Genomic DNA, 7,834 nt, shown 5'->3' with positions numbered 1-7,834 from the left:
GGGACAGATCCGGAGATCTTGCTGGCCAGGGTAGTTGACTTACACCTTCTAGAGCACGTTGGGAGGCACGGGATACATGCGGACGTGCATTGTCCTGTTGGAACAGCAAGTTCCCTTCCGGTCTAGGAATGGTAGAACGATGGGTTCGATGACGGTTTGGATGTACCGTGCACTATTCAGTGTCCCCTCGATGATCACCAGTGGTGTACGGCCAGTGTAGGAGATCGCTCCCCACACCATGATGCCGGGTGTTGGCCCTGTGTGCCTCGGTCGTATGCAGTCCTGATTGTGGCGCTCACCTGCACGGCGCCAAACACGCATACGACCATCATTGGCACCAAGGCAGAAGCGACTCTCATCGCTGAAGACGACACATCTCCATTCGTCCCTCCATTCACGCCTGTCGCGACACCACTGGAGGCGGGCTGCACGATGTTGGGGCGTGAGCGAAAGACGGCCTAACGGTGCGCGGGACTGTAGCCCAGCTTCATGGAGTCGGTTGCGAATGGTCCTCGCCGATACCCCAGGAGCAACAGTGTCCCTAATTTGCTGGGAAGTGGCGGTGCGGTCCCCTACGGCACTGCGTAGGATCCTACGGTCTTGGCGTGCATCCGTGCGTCGCTGCGGTTCGGTCCCAGGTCGACGGGCACGTGCACCTTCCGCCGACCACTGGCGACAACATCGATGTACTGTGGAGACCTCACGCCCCACGTGTTGAGCAATTCGGCGGTACGTCCACCCGGCCTCCCGCATTCCCACTATACGCCCTCGCTCAAAGTCCGTCAACTGCACATACGGTTCACGTCCACGCTGTCGCGGCATTCTACCAGTGTTAAAGACTGCGATGGAGCTCCGTATGCCACGGCAAACTGGCTGACACTGACGGCGGCGGTGCACAAATGCTGCACAGCTAGCGCCATTCGACGGCCAACACCGCGGTTCCTGGTGTGTCCGCTGTGCCGTGCGTGTGATCATTGCTTGTACAGCCCTCTCGCAGTGTACGGAGCAAGTATGGTGGGTCTGACACACCGCTGTCAATGTGTTCTTTTTTCCATTTCCAGGAGTGTATGTTAAATAGATCCAGCCCTGAGCCCGATCAAGGGTTTCGAGGGGGTTTTCTTGGTCATCAGGTAAATGACTGAACTGGAAATTCCTTCCAGAACATTCCCTGTTGAGGTTTCTTCTGTCTCACGCCCAGACCGCTGTGCAATTTGAGTGAAAGTAACGAAGTTCTTCAACAGCCCGCCCTGCTCTGACAACTTGGGAATGAAAGATGTAAAGAAGAGGGCGCACCACGAAAATGTTAAACAAAATATTCTATCTCTCATCCTCTTATAATAGTAGAAGGTGTAGTGGAAGATGGGTACAATGTGACAGAAAAAGTTATTTTCTTAAATTTTGAAAAATATATTTGTTAAGACATTGTTCATTTTACGTATTTTTCAAGCATCCATTAGCGATCATTTAAAGCTTTAAAATGGCGTATTTATTGAGAATATCAAGTATGAATATAAATTGTTACAGTGGATTCAGTATGGGGCAGAGTGTAAGACAAACTGAGATACAATGTAACAAGCATGAAAAGCTACATATATGTTGGGCTAAATTGTATTATTCAACTGCTTCAGAGTACAAACTAAAGTTAAATGCTTGACAACAGCAATATTTAAAAGCTTTGTAGATAATTGCTATTTTTACAGCATTCATTGAACATTAAAAATGTTAGACTGGCGTCAAGTTCAAAATGTCCTTGGTGCCTTTCGGTTTTTCCAAAGGAAACGCCGGCCCTTGTGGCCGAGTGGTTCTAGGCGCTTCAGTCGGGAACCACGCTGCTGCTGCGGTCGCAGGTTCGAATCCTGCCTCGGGCATGGATGTGTGTGATGTCCTTAGGTTAGTTACATCTACATCTACATCTACATCTACATTGATACTCCGCAAGCCACCCAACGGTGTGTGGCGGAGGGCACTTTACGTGCCACTGTCATTACCTCCCTTTCCTGTTCCAGTCGCGTATGGTTCGCGGGAAGAACGACTGTCTGAAAGCCTCCGTGCGCGCTCTAATCTCTCTAATTTTACATTCGTGATCTCATCGGGAGGTATAAGTAAGGGGAAGCAATATATTCGATACCTCATCCAGAAACGCACCCTCTCGAAACCTGGCGAGCAAGCTACAACGCGATGCAGAGCGCCTCTCTTGCAGAGTCTGCCACTTGAGTTTATTAAACATCTCCGTAACGCTATCACGGTTACCAAATAACCCGGTGACGAAACGCGCCGCTCTTCTTTGGATCTTCTCTATCTCCTCCGTCAACCCGACCTGGTACGGATCCCACACTGATGAGCAATACTCAAGTATAGGTCGAACGAGTGTTTTGTAAGCCACCTCCTTTGTTGATGGACTACATTTTCTAAGCACTCTCCCAATGAATCTCAACCTGGTACCCGCCTTACCAACAATTAATTTTATATGATCATTCCACTTCAAATCGTTCCGTACGCATACTCCCAGATATTTTACAGAAGTAACTGCTACCAGTGTTTGTTCCGCTATCATATAATCATACAATAAAGGATCCTTCTTTCTATGTATTCGCAATACATTACATTTGTCTATGTTAAGGGTCAGTTGCCACTCCCTGCACCAAGTGCCTATCCGCTGCAGATCTTCCTGTATTTCACTACAATTTTCTAATGCAGCAACTTCTCTGTTAGGTTTAAGTAGTTCTAAGTCTAGCTGACTGATGACCTCACATGTTAGGTCCCATAGTGCTTAGAGCCATTTGAACCATTCGAACCAAAGCAAACAGTATTTGGTAAAACCATTGCTAAAATATAAGAGTTTCACAGCCAGAAATGTCACACTTATTAAAATGTTGTGAGCTATTGTGCAGTTGTTCGATGAATTTATTGTTGAAATTCAACAAGAAAATATTCATCCGACCTAGGCGCAATAGCCCAGTGCATTAAAATGAAAACCGTTGCTACACTTTCTTCTGACACATGTGTTGTATCAGTTGTATAAGTATATACAGGGTGACAATTATTGAACTATGTGAAAAAAACCTAAATTACTTACAAATTACGGCGTGCACGAACTTTACTCAGCATGTAAATGTCACTACAGATATTCGGATTTAGATTATCACATGCCCGATGAGCCTGCCGCCATTGGCAAGGATGCGGCGCAGACGAACAGCGAAATTCTGCATGACTCGATGAAGTGTAGGGACATCGATGCTGTCGATGACCTCCTGAATGGCTGTTTTCATCTCAGCAATGGTTTTGGGGCTATTGCTGTACAACATGTCTTTAGTATAGCATTTGGGAGACTCAGAATCCGCATTTCGCGATCGAGAAGTCTCTTCACCCTCAATGGGTGACTCTGTGGTGCAGTGTGCAATCACGGAATCGGTGCGATGTTCCTTGATGGTATGGTGACTACCGACGGTGTGTGAAGGTTTTGGAAGATGATTTGATCTCCATTATCCAAAGTTGACCCTGGTTTCGACAAGATGTTGGTTCATGCAAGACGGAGCTCGATCCCATCGAAGCAGGAGAGTGTTGGATGTCCTAGGGGAGCACTTTAGCGATCGCATTCTGGCTCTGGGGTACGTAGAAGCCACTGGCATGGGCCTCGATTGGGTTCCATATTCTCCGGATCGAAACACATGCATTACTGTACATACAGATCCATATATTATTCTCTGCCATGTGTTACACTTTACCCCACCTTCCCCTAGACGAATTAATATATATATATCTTCATATTCCGCTGATCTCCATGTTACAAGACAGGCTCAACCTTTTAGGCTTCGAACAGTACTGAAAGTGATAGTTTAATACAATGAAGCAATGAAAATGTTTCTTCATTAGTATGAAGAACGGCCGCAAACAGCCAACAGGTTTATTTAAAACTTAAATTTCAAAGCTGGTTGTTCGGAGAGGTATCATATTCGAATTAAACACGACAAAAATTTGGTTAGTTGATACATTCATTTTATTATTTTGGATTTTCCTACGAAACATTTTTGCCCCTAATTTAATACATTACCTTTTTATTTGAAATACTGGACACTGTATGGATATGAATCTGAAATCTGTACTCTTCTTTTGAAAAATATTGTTGTTCATGTTGTTATTGTGGCCTCCAGTTTAAAGACTGATTTGATGCAGCCCTCCATGCCACTCTATCCTGTGCCAACTTCTTCATCTCCGGCTAACTAATGCAACGTCAGACACCCCTGTGTATCTGCTTACTGTATTCATCTCCTGGTCCCTTCTACGATACTTCCCTTGTATGGACCGTCTATATACTCCTTCCACGTTTCAGCTTTCCATTCTTTGCGTATTATTGGTTTTCCATCTGAACTCTTGATATTCATACCTCCTAAGGTGTCTTCAATTTTCCTGTAGTCGGTATCTATTTTCCGTGTAGTGAAATATGCTTCTAAATCCGTACATTTCTACTCTGTCCATTCCAGCTTAGATATTTTACACTTCCTGTCAATCTCATTTTTAGACGCTTGTATTTTCTTCCGCCTGCTTTATTTACTGTATTTTTATATGTTCTCCTTTCATCAATTAAATTCAGTATCTCCTGTGTTATCAAAGAATTTACACTAGGTGTTGTCTGTTTGGGCAACGGCCTTGCCGCTGTGGATACACCGGTTCCCGTGAAATCACCGAAGTTAAGCGCTGTCGGGCGTGGTCGGCACTTGGATGGGTGACCATCCGGGCCTCCATGCGCTGTTGCATTTTTTCGGGGTGCACTCAGCCTCGTGATGCCAACTGAGGAGCTACTCGACTGAAAAATAGTGGCTTCGGTCAAGAATACCATCATAATGACCGGAAAAGCGGTGTGCTGACCACACACCCCTGCTATCCGTATCCTCCTCTGAGGATGACACAGCGGTCGGATGGTCCCGGTAGGCCACTCGTGGCCTGAAGACGGAGTGCTCGTCTGTTTAGCTACACTGACGGAAAAAATCGCAGCACCAAAAAGTAATTATTGTAGAGCAATGAAATTTCGGGACTACATCTGTCTGGGTAGTGTATTTAAATGATTAACATTGCAAGATCACAGACTCATGTAAGCGCGAGATAAGCCTTTGCAAATGTGAAATGCTGGTACATTAAGAACCAGTGTAACCGCCACAATTTTGAATGCAAGCACGCAGACGTGAATTCATTATGTTGTAGAGGCGCCAGATGTCTGTTTGTGGGATGGAGCTGGATATCTGTTGCACCTGGTCGGTCAATAGAAGACCGTTAATTATGTCTGGGGATGACGCTGGACTTGTCATCCGATTATCTAACATATGTGCTCGATTGGAGACAGGTCTGTGATGGAGCAGGCCAAGTCAACATGTCAAGACAAAATGCCAAGACTCTGTAGAACATGTTAGGTTGCAACAGCAGTATATTGGCACGCGTTATCCTGTTGGAAAACATCCCTTGCAGTGCTGTTTACGAATGTCAGTACAGCCGGTCGAATCACCAGATTTACGTACAGATTTGCAGTCGGGGTGCGTGGGATATCCACGAGAGTGCCAGAGCCCGTTCTTCTTGCGACTGTACATTCTTGTCACCACCGCTGCCAGCAGCCATGTGCAGTGGCTACATTCCTGCCATGTCTGTCTGCAGTGTCGCAGAAGGAACATCCACCTTCTCGTAGCCCTGTTACACTACTTCTTTCAGACTCGGTGAGGTGCTGATAATCGCGTTATTATCGCTTTAAAGGGTTGCTTGATTAACATCAACTCACAATGTCCAATCGCAAAGGTCACTAACACCTACGACCGTAACAGCTTATATTTAAAGGAAACTTGATTTGCAACCTCATAGTTGCGCTACTAGCGCCACTCTTTCGTGACTGGCGCGAAATTTGATCTTTCAGATGCAGAAACTTGCCTATCAACTTTCGTTTATGTCACACAACTCCTTGTTGGCGTTGAGATTTCTTTTCCGTCAGTGTATTTGGTCCTCTGCTGCCTTTATTATTTCATCTCTTACAGCTATTCATTCATCTTCCTCTCCCCTGTTCTAGTCAACCGCTGCCTAATGCTCCTTCTAATACCCTCAATAACCTCTGGCTGTTTCAACTTATCCAGGCCTCATCTCCTTAATTTCCTATCTTTTTGCAAACTCTTCAGTTTTAAACTGCAGTTCCTAACCAATAAACTGTGGTTAGGGTTCAGATCTGCCCCTGAAAATGTCTTAAAATTTAGAATCTGGTTTCGAAATTGTGTCTTACTGTTATATAATCACTCTGGAACCTTCCGGTGTCTCCAGGACTCATTTTCGTAGTGAAATCTTGTTATGTGCCTTAATGATTTCCAATGTTTATAATCTCATTAAGTCATTAGTAATAAATTGTAGTGTGAAAAATACAATTATATAATAACCTGAAATCTTGAGTTGTAGGCTTCTAATTGGAAAATTTATCACAAATGTTTTTCTGGTAGGTCCCGCTCGACAGATCGAGCCTAGGGCTCTATTGATGTTAAGCACTGCACTGGTCTCTCGTTGGTCTGTCGTAGCCTTTCAAAACGAGCATTGTATTCCTAAACATGCCAGACATGAAGTGCAGGTTTTAGTGGCAAAAAATCTCGAAGCTGTTGACTTGGATCGCAAAATTTGTGCTGTACATGAGCGGAATGTGGTGAGTGAAAGTGTCGTGCATCAATGGTTTTGTCTGAAGAAGAATGGAAGAGGATGAATGTTCACGATGACGGCAGAAATGACCAGCAACGTGCAGTCCGGAAGAAATTGATGAAAAGATTCGTGAAAACTGCCGTTTCACGTTATCTAGACTAATGGAGAAGTTTCTGAAGATTTGTCGAGGTGTTTAGCGTGTGATGGTTACTTAAAGGTTTTTTAGGATTCCAGAACTCCTTTCTGAAAATCGCTAAACCCAACGGATGATTTCTTCTCTGGACCATCTTTTTCGTTACGATGCAGAAGGAGAAAGTCTACTGAACAAAATCGTGGGAGGTGACAAGACATAGGGTTCCATTGCTAATGCACACACAGAACAGCAGTCAGTTGTGTTGGGGTCCATACCACGTAGTCGTCCCCGCCCCCCTCACCCTGCCCGCCAAACAAAAGCAAGACAAACGTGACAATCGTCTACCGTACTCTGCTTAGTTAGCACAAGAATTGTTGCGTGAGCTCACATGGGACGGTTTTGGACAAAAGCCCTATCGTCGGTATTTGTGTGCAAATGATTTCCACCTCTTCATTCAAGTGACTTGGGTCATAACGAATAAACTCCGACGAAGAACTTCATGACCTGTTTAAGAAATATTATTAGTGTTAGACCTGGGTGGTATGTAAAGATGTAATACGAATGTGTAGTTTTAAGATTTTCCTAATATATTTGCTTTGACGCTGTCAGTATTTTATTTATGACCCACCGGAGGTTAAATTCCGGACAAGCTCATGTTGCATTCCAACTCAAAATTTAATTTGGCCTTGTCAAATATAGGCTGTGCGAAATTATCAACTAATATGTTCACTTACCAGCGAGGCAAGATTAACTATATGCAACGGAAACAGCATTTATTTTACGCTAATTTATTTTCATAGGTAGTATTAATATAAACGTAATCGCTATGTGCCTGTTAAAATTTAGAAGATGTATCTGAAGGATGCAGTACTGTCAGATTTATTTTGACAGCTTCTCGCATCTTAAGTATTTAGACGGTATAATATATCTGCGTTTTGAAACTGTTTCTTCCTTTGTTCCCACGTGTAACGTCACATCTATCTAATTTTAAAATAAAATGCTGCCGACATTTCGATCAAGCTGCAATCGTCTTGCCCATATTCTACC

General features: G+C 44.3%; 1 pseudogene; it reads left to right on the top strand.

The window, feature by feature from the left end:
* Positions 1 to 4,637: 4,637 nt before the first annotated feature.
* On the top strand, positions 4,638 to 4,755 carry LOC126459074 (5S ribosomal RNA; annotated as a pseudogene).
* The last annotated feature ends 3,079 nt before the right edge of the window (positions 4,756 to 7,834 follow it).

This window comes from Schistocerca serialis, chromosome 2 (genome assembly GCF_023864345.2).
Source record: "Schistocerca serialis cubense isolate TAMUIC-IGC-003099 chromosome 2, iqSchSeri2.2, whole genome shotgun sequence".
NCBI classification, from domain to species: domain Eukaryota; kingdom Metazoa; phylum Arthropoda; class Insecta; order Orthoptera; family Acrididae; genus Schistocerca; species Schistocerca serialis.
The sequence above is the reverse complement of the archived record's forward strand: the minus strand, read 5'-3'. Positions and strand labels throughout refer to the sequence as shown.